The 21213-nt window shown below is 38.6% G+C and overlaps 1 long non-coding RNA gene across 4 annotated transcripts in view; it reads right to left on the minus strand.

Moving 5' to 3' along the window:
- LOC147339895 (uncharacterized) overlaps positions 1 to 21213 on the minus strand; it is a 100408-nt gene that overhangs the window by 69781 nt on the left and 9414 nt on the right. For 3 of the 4 annotated variants that reach the window (XR_015159678.1, XR_015159677.1, XR_015159676.1), the window contains exon 2: positions 4395 to 4569. The exons of the other annotated variant lie outside the window; for it this stretch is intronic. This is a non-coding gene — a long non-coding RNA (uncharacterized LOC147339895). The remainder of the gene's footprint in view (positions 1 to 4394; positions 4570 to 21213) is intronic. 4 annotated transcript variants of the gene reach the window in all.

Consider the following 21213-nt stretch of genomic DNA (forward strand, 5'->3'; position numbering starts at 1 on the left):
CTATAGAATGGGAGAAATATTTGCAAACAATGCAACTGACAAAGGATTAATCTCGAAAATTTATAAACAGCTCAGTATCAGGGGAAAAAAAGGGAAAGAAACCAAGCACCCAATCAAAAATGAGCAGAAGATCTAAACAGACATTTCTCCAAAGAAGGCATACAGATGGCCAACAAACACATGAAAAAATGCTCAACATTCCTCATTATTAGAGAAATGCAAATCAAAACTACAGTGAGGTGTCACGTCACACCAGTTAGAATAGCTATCATGAAAAAAAAAATCTATTAACACAAACTATGAATCCTGGAAAGGATATGAAGAAAAGGGAGCCCTCTTCCACTGTTGGTGGGAATGTAAACTGGTAGAGCCACAATGGAGAATAGGATGGTGGTTCCTTAAGAAACCATTAATAAAACTCCCACTTGTGTGTTAGTCGCTCAGTTATGTCCAACTCTTTGCGACCCCATGGGGTGTAGCCCACCAGGTTCCTCTGTCCATGGAATTCTCCAGGCAAGAATACTTGAGTGGGTAGCCATTCCCTTCTCCAAGGGATGCTCTGAACCCAGGGATTGAACCTGGGTCTCCCACATGGCAGGCAGATTCTTTACCATCTAAGCCACCAGGGAAGTCCCATATTTACCATATGTCCCAGCAATCCCACTACCGGACATATACCCTGAGAAAATCATAATTCAAAAGCACGCATGTACCTCAGTGTTCACTGCAGCACTATTTACAGCAGCTAGGACATGGAAGCAACTTAAATGCCCATCAACAGATAACTGGATTAAGAAGATGGGGTACATATATACAAAGGAATCTTAGCATAAAAAGGAATGAAAGTGGGTCATTCATAGTGATGTGGATGAACCTAGAGTCTGTCATACAGAGTGAAGTTTGAAAGAGAAAAACATCATATATTAATGCATATAGATATGGAATCTAGAAAAATGGCACTGATGCACCTCTTCGCAGGGGAAGAATAGAGAGGCAGATGTAGTTAACAGACTTGTGGACACGGGATCAGGGAAGGAGAGGGTGGGATGAACTGAGTGAGTATCACTGACATATGTACACTACCATGTGTGAAATAAACAGTTAATGGGAAGCTGCTATACAGCACAGGGAGCTCAGCTCAGTGCTCTGTGATGGTCTAGAAGGGTGGGATGGGGCCTCAAGAGGGAGAGGATATATGTATACTTAGAGCTAATTTACAGTGCTGTACAGCAGAAACTAAAACAACATTGTAAAGCAATTATACTCCAATTTAAAAATAAAATTAAAAACTGCATATTTTAGTTTCTAAGTATGTGAGTCTTCTTGTGACTATTCTTATTGTTAATTTGAAGTTAAGTGACTTAATGATCAGAGAGGTTTTTTTGCTTGTTTTATATAATGTTGGGGTGAAATGCTGAAGACTTCTTTTGGCTTTAAATATTCAGCATGCTTTGGAAATAATTTATAATAATGTTTAAAACTTGGTCAAAATATTTATCTGGGTCCATGGAGGGTTCTAGATGCATATTTTAGATCAAGCTTTACATTTTGATTCAAATATTTTATGTGTTGGTTCCTTTTATTATCTTCAGGTATCAGTTTCTTAGAGTCCTGTTAAATATCCTGATATGGTGGTAGATTTTACTTCATATTCTATTAAGATTTTCTGTATGTTTTTATTTAAGAGAAGGGGGATATTAGCTCAATGTCACAATACTGAAGCTGAAATAGATCATTTATTCCTTCAAGAACTACAGAAATGAAAACCTTATTAAGCCCATAGAAATCATGAATTCTATTAGGTAAATAGGTAGAACTTAGCATTTGATCCTGAACCTTGATTGTTACAGTGAGAAAGGATCTTAGAGATGATGAGGTTTCTAGTTATATGTTAACTGCTATGGGCTGAATTATTGCTCCCTCAAATGAACAACAGATGCAAACCCTGGCTCTTTCCCTTATTTTAATATGGATGTTGACACAAACATTTTCCTTGGGAACGACAACAAGAAAAACAAAAACCAACTTGTTATTAATTTAAAAGAATCATAAACTTTCAGTCAGTTCAGTCGCTCAGTCGTGTCTGACTCTTTGCGACCCCATGGACTGCAGCACACCAGGCCTCCCTGTCCATCACAAACTCCCAGAGCTTACTCAAACTCATGTCTATTGAGTCAGTGATGCCATCTAACCATTTCATCCTGTGTCGTCCTATTCTCCTCCTACCTTCATCATTTCCATGATCCACAGGATCATGGAAAAAGCAAGAGAGTTCCAGAAAAGCATCTATTTCTGCTTTATTGACTATGCCAAAGCCTTCCACTGTGTGGATCACAAGAAACTGTGGAAAATTCTGAAAGAGATGGGAATACCAGACCACCTGACCTGCCTCTTGAGAAATTTGTATGCAGGTCAGGAAGCAACAGTTAGAACTGGACATGGAACAACAGACTGGTTCCAAATAGGAAAAGGAGTTCGTCAAGGCTGTATGTTGTCACCCTGTTTATTTAACTTATATGCAGAGTACATCATGAGAAATGCTGGGCTGGAAGAAACACAAGCTGGAATCAAGATTGCTGGGGGAAATACCAATAACCTCAGATATGCAGATGACACCACCCTTATTGCAGAAAGTGAAGAGAAACTATAGAACCTCTTGATGAAAGTGAAAGTGGAGAGTGAAAAAGTTGGCTTAAAGCTCAACACTCAGAAAACTAACATCATGGCATCCAGTCCTATCACTTCATGGGAAATAGATGGGGAAACAGTGGAAACAGTGACAGACTTTATTTTTTTGGGCTCCAAAATCACTGCAGACGGTGACTGTAGCCATGAAATTAAAAGACGCTTACTCCTTGGGAGAAAAGTTATGACCAACCTAGACAGCATATTCAAAAACAGAGACATTACTTTGCCAACAAAGGTTTGTCTAGTCAAGGCTATGGTTTTTCCAGTAGTCATGTATGGATGTGAGAGTTGGACTGCAAAGAAAGCTGAGCTCCAAAGAATTGATGCTTTTGAACTGTGGTGTTGGAGAAGGCTCTTGAGGGTCCCTTGGACTGCAAGGAGATCCAACCAGTCCATTCTGAAGATCAGCCCTGGGATTTCTTTGGAAGGACTGATGCTGAAGCTGAAACTCAGTTAATTTGGCCACCTCATGAGAAGAGTTGACTCATTTGAAAAGACCCTGATGCTGGGAGGGGTTGGGGACAAGAGGAGAAGGGGACGACAGAGGATGAGATGGCTGGATGGCATCACTGACTGGATGGATGTGAGCCTCAGTGAACTCCGGGAGTTGGTGATAGACAGGGATGCCTGGCGTGCTGCGATTCATGGGGTCGCAAAGAGTCAGATATGACTGAGCGACTGATCTGATCTGATCTGATCTGTCCCTACCTCTATTGTATTAGAGCATGAGAATTGATATTCTGAATGACCCCAGTGAAAATCCTAAATGATCTATGACTCAATTATATTTCCTATACTTAACTTGGTAAGGTAAGAAAATTATTTCATTTTCATTTTATTTCAAAAGACATTTCAGCAATAAGAATTAGAAGGGATTAGATTTAAATTTTAATTAGTATGAAAATTAAATCCTCATTCTTGAGGTTCTCTGGTTAACTGAAATTTTACTGTAGTAAATAGAATTCAGATGGCATTTTTACTGAGTAAGAGATTTTTCCTGTATTCTAATTCACAGCTTTAAATAAATACTACTTAATTTCTATTTAAAAATTTTATCAGACTCATCTAATGAACAAACACCACATGAAAAGTGCCTTCACTCATCTTTTTATCAAGTAATTTTGCCTAAGAAATTCTATTTATTTGATGTTCTGCTAGGATGTAAATATACACAAATATACACATGTATATAATTTTTATCTCTATGTATATTCAATATTCCTAAACTATATCCTCAAGTCAAAGTCTCAAATATTTGGTTGAAGACTTCATAGCTTCACCATTTGTATATGTTACTTGAAATTATATTTTTCAAAGAAGTTTTGTCTCTGAAGGGAAGAATCAAAGAAATAATGACAAAAGGAACAGAAATTATTTTATATATTGAATTGAAAAATTAAAAAATATTCCTGTTGTATCATTCACCTTCAAAAAGTATTTTTCAAGTGTTTCCCACCAGAAGTACAGATGGCCTTTGCTGTTTAGCATCCTCATCCCTGTTAGAAGAAGCCAATTAATATCATATCCCTATACTTCTAATCAAGGCTGCCTTATTAGTGCTCTGTTGAATGAACTGTTGCTGATTAACCAAAAATTAGTCAGTGAAACTAATGATTTTCCCTTCAGACCCAGTGGGCCCATAAAATGTTCGTCAGAATTAAGGACAGTTAATTGTGGTGTATGATTTGCCAGTAGACTGAACTTACTGAGTCAATATGAGGAGCCCAGCTCGGGGAGGTGGGTGATACAATGCAGACTGGCAGATCTCTCTTCCACGGTTTGCTGTTTTCCTCTTAGCTTCCTGTCTCTTCTAGGCATTTCCAGGAGATGGTGTCTGGCAGCTCTTTCACTCAGTTTACAAGACAATCTCCCAAGTGTATCCTACAAGGAAGAGCAAAAGAAGAGTCTTTCATCACTGCTAATGTATTCTTTGGTAGGCAGCAGAATTTCTAGGGAGGGGGTGTGTGACAAAGATCAGTATGATTTTAATATGCTTTTAAGCTGCTGAAATCTATCCCAGTCAAGATGGAGATGATGTATAAGGAGTATATGCCACCCAGGTTATGCTGGATAGGCTCCATCTATAAGAGTATAGTGACCATTTGTGAAAATAATGCTCTTCTAAACCGTTGGTCACTGAGCTCCCAACAGAACGAAGAGAAGGTTGGGGCACATTTTTTTAAGAGCAATAAGGAGAATCCTCAGCTTAATAAGACAAAACAGTAGATATACAGTGAAATGCCAAAGACAGAAAATCCCAACATAATAACTATCTGTCAGTTCAGCCACTCAGTCGTGTAGACTCTTTGCGACCCCATGGACTACAGCAGCCCAGGCTTCCTTGTCCATCACCAACTCCCAGAGTTTGCTCAAATTCATGTCCATCAAGTTGGTGATGCCACCCAACTATCTCATCATCTGTCGTCTCCTTCTCCTTCTGCCTTCAATCTTTCCCAGCATCAGTGTCTTTTCCAATGAGTCAGTTCTTTGCATTAGTTTGGCCAAAGTATTGGAGCTTCAGCATCAGTCCTTCCAATGAATATTCAGAATTGATTTCCTTTAGGATGGACTGGTTGGATCTCCTTGCAGTCCAAGGGACTCTCAAGAGTCTTCACCAACACCACAGTTCAAAAGCATCAATTCTTCGGTGCTCAGCTTGCTTTATGGCTTTCTTTATACTGACTATAAGATACTGGAATTCAGGATATCTCTTTCTTCGGATCTCAAACTACAGCTTCATACATGGTATTGTTGGTAGTTATGTCATTTTGGTACTTCAGTTGTTAAACCCATTAAATAGAATTTAAGATGGATTTGCCTTTTAATATAACATGAGGATGGGCAAATGTAAAGTATTTCTATTTTAATTTGTTTTTATTTTTTAAAAAATTTATTGGGGTACAATTGATATACAAAGTGTTAGTTTAAGGTGTACAGCAAACCAAATCTGTAATACAAATACATAAATCCACTCTTTTTTAGATTCTTTTCCCATGTAGGACATACAGAGTATTGAGTAGAGTTTCCCGTGCTATACAGTAGGTCCTTATTAGTTATCTATTTTATATATGGTAGTGTATACATGTCAATCCCAATCTCCCAATTTATCCCTACCACCCTTATCCCTCAGTAGCCATAAGTTTATTTTCTACATCTATAACTCTATTTCAGTTTTCATGTATAGCCCTTTTTTGGATTATACATATAAGCAATATCATATGTCTTTCTCTGACTGACTTCACTCAATGCGAGGCTCTCTAGGTTCATGTGTGTCCTATTTTGATCTGTTTATCACATGCCAGAGTAAAGATTGCCTAGCACTTTTTTACATATGCTACTAATGTACATGGTTAAACAAGAGGGAGAAATAATTCATATAAGTCTAAACAGTGTTTTATTAAAGGAACCTTAGTAGTCTTCCATTATTATTTACTGAACTTGCCTTTTCTAGATATAGATGACCATAGGGCCATACTGCAGAGAAGGCGATGGCACCCCACTCCAGTACTCTTGCCTGGAACATCCCATGGACGGAGGAGCCTAGTAGGCTGCAGTCCATGGGGTCGCTAGGAGTTGGACATGACTGAGCGACTTCCCTTTCGCTTTCCACTTTCATGCATTGGAGAAGGAAATGGCAATCCACTCCAGTGTTCTTGCCTGGAGAATCCCAGGGACGGATGGAGGAGCCTGGTGGGCTGCCGTCTATGGGGTCTCACAGAGTCAGACACGACTGACGTGACTTAGCAGTAGCAGGGCCATACTGAAGCCTTTTTAGGACACCATCTCCCTTCATTTTATATTTTAGTTCTGCATCTTATAATAAAAGAGACTGTCTACTTAGGTGTAAAAGTGTGACAACAGAATCCTATTTTGAGTTGAGGAATTATTAAATGAAATTTCTCCACTTGTTCAAGTATCACTGGTGAGAGAAAAACTCAACAACAACAAAAAATGTTCTTGTTTTTTTTTTTTTTTTCCTTTTTAAAAGATTTCTTCACACGAGGAACATGGAAGCTCAGAATTGGTTGCAGGTGTGAGTGAACCAGAAATTAGGTGAATCAAAAAAAATAATTTCAAGAGACCCTTAAATGTGATGTCTTTAATGATATGCCGAGATAATTACTGAGACTGTGTAATGAACAGAGGCACTCAGGAATTTAAAAAAATAGACTAATTTGCTGAAATATTTACTTCAGGTTTTACCATGGTAAATGTTGTGAGGCATGAATGAATGGCTGAATTAATCAGGATTTCAGTCAACCTAGCTTGGTTCAAGCCCTGGCTTCACCATCTTCACTGTCTAGTTTGGTTGAGTCACAGATCTTCTCTGTGTCACATGAAAGCACTGGCCAAAACCTGTGGGGTCTAGTGTGGCCAAAAGTGCTTAACAAGAAGTTGAGTGGCAAAACACTGCTGTCTAGTTTACCTTCTTGCCCTAGCTCTCCAAGATACAATTTTACACTCTGGCCTTGTTTGTCAACTAATCTTAGCATAGATATTCAATGATCAGGTATCATCTGTACCTTCAGACCTTCATGTAACTTTCTTTTAAACAACCATTACGTAGCAGAAACTGACCTTTCTACAGCTAAATAAATTAGTTTTGGCTAACAAGGTTTAAAATGACAGTGGATGAAGACAGCGAGGATGATTTCATAGTCTTTTCCCTCTCTTATTCCTTAGTGCAGAAACAGCTGTCTTGGCAGTAGCTTTAAAGTAATCCCATCCCTTTCTTCTTATTTAGCAAGAATGGTTGCAAATTGACTTTGGGCACACCTTTAAAAGCTGATAATTCCTAAAAGATCCTTCTATTTTGAAAGAAAAGTCTGTTTGTATTATGTTTTCGTTCTGTGCACTGTTCCTAGAGGAATACTTTAAAAAAAAAAGTTGGAGGAGTTCAAGAGTGGCAACTAAAATGATCAAGGGGCTTCCACAGCATATTGGAGTCAAAGAAAATTCTTCAAAAGAATAATCAGATCTATAGATTCCTCCACACTTTGAGTTCTTAAAGTGAACACTCATACCTTAAAATTACTTCCTGCAGAGGGTTTTCACGTGTACAATTTTTCAACAGCCTTGAGAAAGATATCAGGGTAAGTATTATCTGAATTTTAGAGATAAAAACATAGATGTCTGAGAGATATTATAACTTATTCAAACTCTGGTGGCCATTGATAACGTAAAGAATCCAGCCTTGGGATCTGATCTCATACTTGTTCTACTCTTCCAAATTGAGTGAACTAACATATCCCCCTTCATATCATCCTTTGCTAGAGGATGTCAGAGAGGATTTAAGGGGTTGATCAGAGATTAGGAAGCTATGGCCTATGGGCCAAAAATGCTTGGCACCTGTTTGTTAATAAAGTTTTATTGGAACACACAGTCTTTTATGTGTTATCTATGTCGTTTTCTACTACAATGATAGAGCTGGGCAGTTTTAACAGAAGCCTGTACGGCCTTCAAAGCCTAAAATATTTACTATCTGGCCTTTTACAGAAGTTTGCCAACTTCAGACCTGAGTAATCACAGATAGTGTCATTCCCTGAAAAGTAATTAAGGAACAAGCAATGGAGAGTGGGCTGTCCTGTTTCTTTCTATGAATTTGACACTTCACGAGCTGTTACTATTTCAGAGAGAAAGAGGGTTTTTTTTTAGGTACTTAAGGAATTGGTTTGGTCAGAATGTTTATTCAAGTTTTTACATAATGTATTACATAAAAACCTGAATGAACATTTTGGCCAACCAAATAACAGGAAGTATAAAGAGGGAACTGTAAGAGAATCTGGCAAAATTACATGGAGCCCTTCAGAAAGGCCAAAGGATCGATCCTTTTGAACTGTGGTGCTGGAGAAGATTCTTGAGAGTCCCTTAGACAGCAAGGAGATCAAACCAGTCCATCCTAAAGGAAATCAATTCTGAATATTCATTGGAAGGACTGATGCTGAAGGTGAAACTCCAACACTTTGGCCATCTGATGCAAAGAGCTGACTCACTGGAAAAGACCCCGATGCTGGGAAAGATTGAAGGCAGAAGGAGAAGAGGGCGACAGAGGATGAGATGGTTGGATGGCATCACCACTTAATGGACATGACTTTGAGCAAACTCTGGGAGATGGTGAAGGACAGAGGAACTTGGAATGCTGCCGTCATGGAGTTGCAAAGAGTTGGACATGACCTGGCAACTGAACGACAGAAACTTCAGAAGGTGAATTATATTTAGTAGAGTTATTCTACAATCAATTAAGGGAATGAGAGGTAGAACTGCATGAGGTAAAGGTATGGGGCAAACTCTGGGAAGACAGTGGAGGACAGGGAAGCCTGGCATGCTGAAGTTCATGGGGTCACAAAGACTCAGAGACACGACTTAGTGACTGAACTACAATAGCAAGATATGAACTGGGATGGCACATTGAGAAATGTTTGTCATAAGCTGACTGGTACCTTTTATAATACAAAGTAAATTTCGTAATGCCAATCAAATTCCAAACTTAAGTTTAAAAAAATCATTTAAATTATTAGAGTTTATTTTTCTTTGCTTTTAGCAAAGAAAAAACTAGCAGGTTTTCTTTCTTACATGAGTAAATCCTGAATCTTGGGACATGGATTCAGGTTAAGCAGATGTTAGCACAAATTACTGTGTGTCAGCTATTATAAAAACAAAATTCTAATATCTCATTTTTGAGATTTATGGAGGTGACTTTCCTTTTCTTTGGAGATGATGAATATGTGCCGACTGGTGCCACTGTTTAATTATAGATGGCTAGCTGTGAGGAATGTGAAGATGATCTCAGCCATTTAAACCTCAAGGCAATCTCCTGGTGTGACCTAAAAGGTGTTCATTTTATTTATGTAGCTATTTTACCTACTCACCCAGATTTCTGTTGCACTTAGAAATTCCCAAATGAAGTATCTACAGTTATTTTGTAAAGGGTTTGAAATAATATTCCTTTCCTTCTCATTCTCAATCCCAGGACATTTTTGCTTAAAGGTGCATTTGGGAAATAGTGCATGGGAAACATCATGGTATGGGGCAAACAGAACAGACTTTAGACTTGGGCATTCTTGGAAGGCCCTTGGAAAGGTCACCATGTGTTCAGGGAACTTCCAATGGCTGACCATGCCTGGATAGCAGAGTGGATGCTAAGTGTGGGCAGCGGCATGTCTGCAGAGGTGATTGGGAGCCTGATACTGAAGAATGCTGGGTTCCATGCTAAAGAGTAAGGGTAGTTCTCGAGGTAATATGGAACCACTGAAGGGTTCTAGGACAAAAATGTAACACAAATTTACAATATTGAAAAATACTCTGGCAGGGTAGATGATGGACCAAAATGGAGAGAATGAGGGCACAGAGAGATTTGAGGGGCTGGTGTCGGCACTGAGATTTTCCAGGAATGATGAAGTCTAAAGTTGGGAGTATGTGAGTGCAGGAGATTGAATTGTTGAGGATATACTTGTGTGGCTTAACTGATAGAATTTAACTGTAAAAGGGATGAGGGAAGGGCCAGTTTTAGGGGCTGAGTTGACTGTAATAGGAAAGATAAAGAGGAGAACAAGGGTTAATGCCTATCTGACATACTAATCATGTCCAGAATCGAGGTCTGCCAAGCAAAGTGTTCTTGTGATTTGTCATACAATAGAAGATTTTAAAAAAATAAGGAAACAAAGCAAAATTTGGGTGATAATGACAGATGATGGCAAGAAAGAAGATTCATCTATAAAGATAATACTCATAGTCACAAATACAGATGCCAAGTGCCAGCAAGAAAAGCTGAGACTGCATTGTCTTCAAGGGGGGTGGTCTCTCTCTCTAGACAACTTTACCTATATAGAGCTTCCATGTGTGAAAGTAATATATGTCTGGATTCCCCATTAACTTAAGACCCTCAGACAAAGGTTTTAGCACACATTTAGGAGGTGATTACCAGCAGGGAGTAGAGGAGTGGGAAAGAAAAGTGAAAGCAGCCAATACAGGATGTGTTCATGAGTGATAACCACTGTGTGCAGCTGGGGGTTCAATCTTACTGAGGACCTCTGGGAGACAGTATAGAACATGCCTCAGCATTACCCTGCCTGAGCAGCAAAGAAGGTGTTTATCCACCAATTCTAGTTTGTTACTGCTTCACAGTCCCTGCTGGCTCAGTTAGTAAAGAACCCACCTGCAATGCAGGAGACCCAGATTCAATGCACGGGTCATGAAATGGCAACCCACTAGAGAAGGAAATAGCAACCTACTCCAGTGTTCTTGCCTGGAGAATCCCAGGGACGGGGGAGCCTGGTGGGCTGCTGTCTATGGGGTCTCACAAAGTCGGACACGACTGAAGTGACTTAGCAGCAGCAGCAGCAGCAACACATAATAAGAAATATGCATTTGTTAGTGTTAATATTAAGCTTGTATACTTGTCTTCTGGGTGAAGAGCAAATTGTCATAGGTTATGAAATATGACCGCTATAAATCACAAAGGAAGTGTACTGGAGTATTTCTTTTAAAGACTTTAAACCTTCAAAAGGATTGACTTAGAAAAAGGATTCTTTTGCATTCCAGAGGCAAAACTAAGACCGATGGTAGAAGTTTCAGTTCTGACACAAGGAAGAAGTTTTAGTCACTGCAGCTGTCAAATAATGACGGCTTTGAAGTCAGGCGTTTGCTGACATGGGAATATAACTGACTGGATGATTGCTTATTAGTGTTGCTGGAGAGGGAGTTTGTGCATCCGAGAAAAGGTATAAATAAATGATCTTTCAGATTTTTCTAATGTAGAAAGACACTGATTTCACATGTTGTCTCTCAACTCTCTTTCCAGTCTTCTAGCTTACTGTTTCCTCATGCAAATCCTCTGCCCTCGACACACAAGCATACTCATGAACACTCAAGTTTTATGCTTTCTTACCATTTGTGTCTTTTGTCATTCTTTCCACAATGAATGCCACTTTCTTAACAGAATAGGGCAAGCATTTGAAAAGTATAAATCTTATTAAAAGTTATAGAGCTCACGATGTTGTCCAGCAGAAACTAATACCATATTGTAAAGCATCACATTCCAATAAAAATATAAAAAAGAAAACAAACACTAAAACATGACTAGCTGAAAAAAATGACACTGCCAAAATAATCTAAATTAGAATAAAAAACTAAGCAATAATTATAATTTAAAAAGTTATAGAGCATATGGCATATTAACGCTTAATTTCTATGTATAATATAACCAGAACCTACTTTTTTATAGTCATGCTATACTTGGTCTTGAAATATTTATATGAATATATAGGAAGGCTGAAGAGACAAATTACCTCCCCAACCCATATGTACCCATCATGCAGAAAGGAGTAAATCAGCTTTTCTAAGCTAACTTATATTTGAGGTAATAAAAATATCTCTAGCCCTTCAGATTTTAATTTATATTCCAATTTTCCTCTGAAAATATTTATACTTCAACCCTGAAATTAAAGTAAATGAAAGGGTGCCTTTATATAATGTTTCATAAAAATATATCTATGAGTACTTTCAAAGAAGGAGTTCTGGGGGAAAGAAAGGAATGAGCTGTTAGCCATTAATTGGTTCATAAGTTTCACATATTTTTGGTTAGAATGCTTTATTTAAAGCAGAATTGACTAGGAAAGGTTGAATGAAGATTCTGAGCTGTTTTAATTGAGGAAGTGGTGGGAGAAGAAACTGCCTGAAAGACCAGTAGGGAATGCTGTGCCAATGAAGAGGACAATCCTTGCCCTGGGAATTAGGACCATTTTCCTGGCCCAAAGGCAGCACAAGCTTGCTCTCGGAGATATATTTGCAAGGGAAAATGTGAAGTTTGGGGTGTTTATATGAGCTAAATAAGCATTTGTAACAGGCTCCGTGGATTATATTAAATACTACCCCTTTCTGACATAACTTGAGAGTCTATATTGACTTCTCCATGTGGGTTTTAAAAGCCCCAAATTATGTCTTGCCATCTTTATTTCCTGGGCTTCTCTGGTGGCTCAGTGATAAAGAATCTGCCTGCCAATGCAGGAGATGTGGGTTTGATCCCTGGGTTGGGAAAATCCCCAGAGAAGGAAATGGCAATCCACTCCAGTTTTCTTGCCTGGGAAATCCTATGAACAGAGGAGCCTGGCAGGCTACAGTCCATGGGGTCTCAAAGAGCCAGATATAACTTAGCTTTTGGAGAGGACCTTTTATTTCCTGGTGTTTTATATAAAATTGTCTTTTTCCAATTTTTCATTACATAGTAATTTTGGCATTCCCAGGGGAAAAAGTATTAATACTAAAATATGTGCTTTCCTATCAAAAGTAAAAAATAAACCATGAATCTTTCCTTTTTTCCATAAAATTCCAAGAAGAGAAACATTTAGAAAATATAAACTGTGATTGAAGGAGTCTACTCAGCATATATGATAAAAAAATCAAATAATACTTGAGCAAGAATATGTTGTTTTGAGATCATTGTCAGGAAACAATCTTTCTGTGATTTCAGGGTGAAAAAGATGAGTTGCCATGGTTTCTTGCTCTGCTCAAATTGAGTTACATTTGGCCACATTAATATTTGTAGTTATCTTTCCATTACTCATGAAATACCACAAACACTCAGCAATAATTGCAACTGCTTTTTTGTGAGCATACATCTCCCCTGACAAGTATTATGAATTCACATATGTTCTTAGAATCTTTTTATGATGCATTAATACTATGAAATATTATGAAACAAAAATTATGAAAGTGCAAGCTTTCAGTATATTCACTGAAATGTTCCTTTTATACAGCCCATTACCCCCCATCGCACCTCAAATTGCTTACCTGGATGATTCATTAAAAATAATCTAGGTAAATTCCCTGGTGGTGCAGTGGATAAGAATCTGCCTGCCAATGCAGGGGACACAAGTTCGATCCCTGGTTTGAGAGCATTCCACATGCCGTGGAGAAGCTGGGCCTGGACACCAGAACTATGAGCCCATGCTCTATAGCCCATACTCCCCAACAAGGGAAGCCACAGCAATGAGAAGCCCACTCACTGCAACTAGAGAGTAGACCCCACTCTTGCAACTAGAGAAAGCGTGCATGCAGCAAGGAAAACCCAGTGCAGGCAAAAATAAATAAATAAACACAAAACATTACATATAGCACTGTTTACATGTCAAAAAATAATTTAGATATGCAGATGACTATGCATGAATGCAGAATGGTCTCAAGGGTATAATATTAGAACCTCTTAATTAACCAAGGACTACCCTGGTGCTTCCACATCTGACTCATGGGATGGGAAGACTCCCCTTAACTCACAACCCACCATGATGTATTTAGCCTGGGATCCTACATAACAGAACTCAACAGGAAAAAAAAAACATTTGGTTCCATATCAGAACACAACCAACAAACTCTACTGTTTATCAAAATGATTAAGAAATTTAGTCCATTCTTTAAAATTTGTACATATTTTATTATATTTCCATAATAATCATTTTCTAGCTGAATTATGAACAAAACTGAGTTGATTCATTATATGAATTTACACAAATAACAATTCAATTATTACCAACATCAAATTCATCTGGTGGTGGTGGCTTACTTGCTGAGTCATGCCTGACTCTTTGCCACCCTGTGGACTATAGCCTGCCAGGCTCCTCTCTCTAAGGGATCTCCAGGCAAGAATACTGGAGTGGGTTGCCGTGCCCTCCTCCAGACCAAGTTCATCTTAATTCCCGTCAAATATTAATAGAATTATAGAGGATGAGAATCACAATGAAAAAAATGCTTAATTTTAAAATTTTTCCCTTCTCATAGCACAACCATTTTTAATGATATTACTGAAGGAAAAAATATATGGAATTTTTTTCTAGGATCAAGTGAGTTTTTAAAATACACACAAAAATATATATGATCTTTAATGGGTACGTTTTAAAATACAGTTTTAAAGTATATTTTAGTTTTTGCAATATATCCTCTTAAATACATAATGTGTATTACAAAAAATTTGTTAAAACTTTAAACAGTCAGTATATAGACTTGAATATAATTCACTCAAAAATCACGAGATTGAGATTTCATGCTCAACTTATCAGAACGAGATATTCCAAATAAAAATGGGTAGGCTATATAACTTCTACTCAGTGGCTGTATATATTAAAGATGCTGCTAAGTCGCTTCAGTTGTGTCTGACTCTGTGTGACCCCAGAGACGGCAGCCCACCAGGCTCCCCTGTCCCTGGGATTCTCCAGGCAAGAACACTGGAGTGGTTGCCATTTCCTTCTCCAATGCATGAAAGTGAAAAGTGAAAGTGAAGTCGCTCAGTCGTGTCCAACTCCCAGCGACCCCATGGACTGCAGCCTACCAGGCTCCTCCATCCATGGGATTTTCCAGGCAAGAGTACTGGAGTGGGGTGCCATTGCCTTCTCCATATATTAAAGATAGTTGTGAAGTAAAACAAAAAACACAGGCTAGAAGGGAAATTGGTTCTTAGTCATTATCTCTAAATCATGACAAATTGGGACAGTCAGATAATTTTAACAGGGTTTCCTCTGGAAACCAGGCATTCAGAGTGTCCTGAGGACTCAGGATAGGGGGTGTACAGATGAGAATAGAAAAGAAGTAGGCACCACTGTAAGACAGTACGATTCATCAGTTCACAACCACACCCTGACAGTCATTACTGGAGCGCTATAGCCATGATCACTTCAGCCTTATCCTTGTCACTATTGCCCTCAGTGCTAATTTGAACAGATTTTTACCTCTTTAGGATGGAGTGATGAGCAGGGAACTCACTGAATCACTGTGATATGTTTTCCTAGGAAGGGCCCCAGGGGTCTCACAGGTGAGTGTAATGAATCCTATGGGTGTAACTCACTTTGCGTGAACACACACATACACACAGCAGTAATTTAGCATGTTGCAAATTTCTCAACCTGATACAGTTTGCCTTGGTTACTTAGGTTGCCTCTACCTCATGACAAAGATTTGCAGAAGGTTTGAAGATTTTACACGAAATCCTAGCTTTCCATAGATGTCTCACATTCTAGGGTATATGAAAGGGAAGCCAGAGTAGTTCTGAAAAACTAATTATAAGTTTGGTCAAACCAACAATAAAAATAAATAGCTTCATTTGAGTAATAGATACTTCTAAGACATGACCAGCTGTGGTGTTCTACAAAGTACATCATTGATTAGTCAGATCAAAAGTTATAGCAGGAGAAATCCTCAAATATTTTTTTCACTGGGTTCACATTTACTTACAAATAAAAAACCATGGTATATAGTTCTACCTTTTTTATAGCTTTGTAAATTTAGCTGTCATCTCTGTTGCTAAGGACCAGGCATACTGGTCAGTTCAGTTCAGTTCAGTTGCTCAGTTGGTTCCAACTCTTTTGTGACTCCATGGACTGCAGCATGCCAGGCTTCCCTGTCCATTACCAACTCTTGGAGCTTGGTAAAACTCATGTCCATCGAGTTGGTGATGCCATCCAACCATCTCATCCTCTGTTGTATACTGGTATAGCTCGATAAAGCCTAATGCTGGAAATAATTTAAAACCTCAAAGTCAATGTCACCTTACCTATTTCACTTGCCTAATGATTTCCTCGGAGAAGGCAATGGCACCCCACTCCAGTACTCTTGCCCGGAAAATCCCATGGATGGAGGAGCCTGGAAAGCTGCAGTCTGTGGGGTCGCTGAGGGGCGGACATGACTGAGCAACTTCACTTTCACTTTTCACTTTCATGCATTGGAGAAGGAAATGGCAACCCACTCCAGTGTTCTTGCCTGGAGAATCCCAGGGACGGGGGAGCCTGGTGGGCTTCCGTCTATGGGGTCACACAGAGTCAGTCGGATACGACTGAAGCGACTTAGCAACAGCAGCAGCAGCAATGATTTCCTCTCTTTTCATACAACACAAACAGACATGTATGCACATTACTGGGAAGAAGAAACTCTCCCTATATTTACACAGTGGAGTAATTTTTGTCCTTCTAATTAACCAGCATGGGCCAAATGTTTAAAAGGTTTCTTCTGAAACCATGCCTTTAATTAACATCCACATTTTCTAAATTAATGGTCACTGACCTTAACATGAAGGGTGTCTTAAAGACATGTTTCAAATGAAAAAAAAAAAGAGAGAATTCCATTCAGAGAATCTACTAACTACCTTTGGTCATTACTTTTTTCCTAACACTGCATAAAACATCCTAGAATTTGTGAGGTAATGGATAAAGGTCCTATAAACTACCTTGAACATTACCCCCACAATTGTACAGTATCAAAATTAACAGTGATTCATTAACATCATACAGTTTGCAAAACTGATACCATTCCGTCTATCATATAACCTGGATTTCCCCGCAGGAAAACAGTAGCAACTTCAGAATATTCTTAAGGCTTTTCTTTTTAAAAATGTAGTCATTATAATCATTAAAGGAACCCAAATGCTGTGGTTTATACTGAAAATCAAAGTAAGGAGTCCCCAGTGGGAAATACTTCACAATGTACTTCAAAGGATTCAACGGAACTGATGTCTTCTTTCTTTAAGAAATCATAACTCTGGGGAGACTCAAAGATAGAAACTAGCCAAATTTTATGATGAGAAAGAAAAGCTGTTCTAACAGATAAAAAAGAACATTGTCTATGATATGTACAGCCAGGGACTTAAAACATCATCTCTGAAGTACCAATTTGTGAGGTACATAACTTCATCATCTACAAAGCCCTACTTTTCAACATCTTGTCCATGGTGCTTGAAAGTAAATGCCCTTCTAGGAGCAACCTAGAGCTCTAGCAGCAGACCAGTGATGCTCAGGCTGGCTGTCAGGGTGAGCCAAGTGGCTCACCTTGAAACTTTGGTTCTGTATGTCTGACTCTGCATCTTGAACTCCCTCACTCTGGGTCTTGTACTTCTCTTCTCAATGGTAGACTCCTAATTATGTTCCTTTTTTTTCCCTCCTATGTCAACTTAGATGCTATGCTTCCTATAATTATTTTTCTCCCTATATTTATTTTACATTAACCTGATCATAGAATTTAAGACTTGTTACTGCTCCAGCTTGAAAGAACCAGCACTAAAATTCTAAAGCCCATCTATTCCAATCCTTTTTTCACACACACCAAAAAACTGGGAAAAAATTGTGCCCTAGAGAATGTGGCTTTCTGAAGGTCGCATAGCTCGTTAGAGATATAATTCTTTACTATAAAATTTCACATACTGGTGTTCCAATTTTATATTCAAATGTTCTCTTCTAAGTAATGCATTTTAATTGTTATCAGATGAATTAGTCCTATTACAGCAATTTAAAGGGAAGAGTGAAAGCTATGTTCCACAACCTTCTTTCATGCATGCTTACTGTGAACTACAAAAGCTTTGGACTCATAAAGCATATACCCCTGAAAGGTGTAAGTGGAGACAAGCTAAATATGTGACAATAACAGAAACATTCCCCTATGTAATCATCCCTGGATATGCTATTAGGACTGTGTCAACTGAAAATAAACTTCAGAGAGGGTCTGAGTGGTGGTGAGCCACAACACAAATTTTAATCTAAGAGAAGTGCAATTTGCGGGCTGGTTTCAACAATTATCAACCTCTTCTGAAGGAGGTGTTCATGAGTAGCTTGAAATGTCAGCAGAAGTCTCCATAAAAATACCACTGAAAAAATAAGCACTAATTTTATGATGGAAGAATAAGTTTTCTTTTTCTAATATGTTCTGGTTTAGAGAACTCAGTGCATTTCCCCTCTTTTCATTTAAGATTAGAAAATTGTAAGTTATCTTCTAGCTGAATGAACCATGAAAAAATTTTATAGACAGTTTATAGATAGGCCATGAGTCACAGATTATTACCATATCTGCCAAGAAGTCATATTTAATTCCTAGATTTCTCAAAAGCCTGCTGTAACACACCTACTGTATAGATTCCTCTAGTCTTTCATGTTACTTTTGCACTGAAAAATACATAGTTGTGTTAGATTAGGGTTATTTCTTCAGTAATTACTCACACCCTTTTCTTCCTACTTTATAAGAGAAGTATACTTCCATGTCCCACCATTGCTTCACCCAATGTTAAGCTGGCACATCTGACTGTGTGTTACTTCAAGAGTATGACTTAAGAGGCACTGCTTGCTTTGCTCTCTTCTCTGGGAGGGCTAGCCTCCTCCATCTGAAAAAGAACACGTCCAGGTAGCTCTTTCGAACAAGCATGCCATACAAGTGGACCAAGTCTGAATCAAATTCAAGGCCTGGAACCAAGCCCAGCTGGCTGAGTTCAGCCTACAGCCACCCAACTGCAGCTGAATCACTGAGACATTAATTCTTAATTGTAAGTCACTGAGATTCTGTGGTGGTTAGTATCACTAGCTCACTGACACAATGGTTATTACATATGGTATTCTATTTGGTGCTTTGCAAATCTTTGCTGTTTTCCCATTTGTATATATTTTGCCTTCCTGCCAGACTAGAAGACACTAGTACAGTTTGATACTTGTTTTTACCTTTTTTGGTGCTCCCCACCCCCAAAAGGCACACCACTGTAACTACTCAGTATATTCTAGTGTCAGAAGCCAGGGTTCTCCTTGTACTGCACGCTGGAGTAAGTCTTTACTGTACCACTGACAGCTCTCTGCAACAAATGCTGCATTTCAGCAGCTATCTCACAGTATGTTTTAGAAGCACAGAGGCTAAGCAACTCAACAGGATAGTCAGAAGAACAGAGCTGATGGAGAACCCTTCATATGGGGGCACTGCCAACATTTTAGAACCCTTTTCCATTTATGGGAGAACAACTTTCACACGTAAATGAAAAGGCCATTTTCCCCAAGGCAAAAGAGCTGATTTTAGTAGGACAAGGCCTGAGAAACCCTTTATAGAGAGTGTTTTCCCATTGGATTTCTCCATGAATCTGGTATTTAGAGCTACCTCAAGGCTAAGAGCTGATATATTTACTATTACTCTTCACAAAAGGGCACAGATCAAGCAGGGCAGCCGCAAGGTGACCTTTGCTTGTGCTCAGTCCAGCCTTTCCCACACATTTATAGTAAGACACACAGTCCTGGAATTTATTTTGTCTTCCCTGAGGTGGGAAGGTCAAGGATGCATGAGAGAGCTAAAGGAAACTGAGGATGTGTTGAGAGAAAGAGAAACAGGGGAGCTAGTGAGAAGAGGTGGCATTTGCACACAGGTGAGCCCTGTAGGGTCCAGAAGGTAGAGGATCTAAACACAGAGCTGGAGACAGAGCACTGAGTTGGTGTCATACTGTGCGAGTTCCTACCTCTACCCCCAAATCTGAACTGAAGTTTCTATTTCCACTTAATCTTCAATGCCTGACCAAAAAGTCAAGGGAAGACAATCTGTAGTTATTACTTTGACAGATAATCTAGTCTTTGCCATTTCCATTGTATATCAACCTCAAATGTAAGGCAATAATATATATACCAACCTATATATGTCCTATACGCCACACACTATTAGTGTTAGGAAAAACTCTTAGGCTAGTTTATTGAGATGAATTTTCTTTATTCATCCAAACTGAGAAGTGTCTTTCATTTCCAAATAACACCGATTCTACCATGGGCTGATGGGCACTTAAGGCATTAAAGATCATTACAAAAGGTACTAAGGGAGAGGGGAGAGAAGCTACAGCAATTCCCCAACTGTATCTATCAGTGGTAGCAGATGAACACCTAGCCAGTCTATTGCAAAAATTTAACTACATCTCTTTCTTACCTTGAATGCCAGAATCAGTTTGACAGGCTGCTTAAAGCAATGGGTGTCTAAAGAACAAACTTTCTGAGGCAGGTGAAGTGAGTCTACCTTACAATAACATTTATTAATAGCAAATTAATGACTGTCAAATCTAGGACTCAACAATGACAAAGCTCTGTTGGAACACACCATCTTCTTTCTGTGTGGCATCTTTAGCTTTAAATGTTTGCCTGTTCTGTTCCTTGAAATCCTGACGTGTAAAAATCCTGATATGTCATCTTGGGAGCACTCCTACTTAAGATCTCTGCAACTTGCTTTAAGGAGGGCAGACAGACTGAAGAAGTAAAATAAATAACCTGTTTTTTTGTGGTGCTACTGCTAATTTACCCAGTGTTAGCGAGATTTTTTTTTTTTCCTTTGCAAAACAGCTAAAAAAAATTGCACAGATTATCTGGGGCTTGAAACAAAAGTAGGAATAAATACTAAGGAACTTAGATTACAGAAAGGTAAAATTTTAATTTAAAAAAGAAATGAAAACCCTTGGTATACAATAATATTTTAGTTCTTGGCTTTTCACAGTCATTTGTCGTGTTTTACTTGGGACATGATTAAGGGTATAAATGTTCTTTCAGGATATTTTATAGGCTATGGGAAATATTTGCCAATTAACAGATTGTTGCAAAGTCGGTACAGGATTCTTTGAGAATATCTGTACCTTTTCTAGAGGTGTATTATTCTAGAAACACAAACTCTTTCCTTGTCGTTTCTTCCATGGGTACTTGGAATCAGAATTTCTGGAAAAGGTGGGCATCACAACTGCTTTTTTATTCGTTTTTTCAAGCTCAGGAATGAGGTGAA

The sequence above is a fragment of the Bos grunniens genome, chromosome X (genome assembly GCF_055505025.1).
Source record: "Bos grunniens cultivar Pamir isolate PY7600 chromosome X, Bosgru_T2T1.0, whole genome shotgun sequence".
Taxonomy (NCBI): domain Eukaryota; kingdom Metazoa; phylum Chordata; class Mammalia; order Artiodactyla; family Bovidae; genus Bos; species Bos grunniens.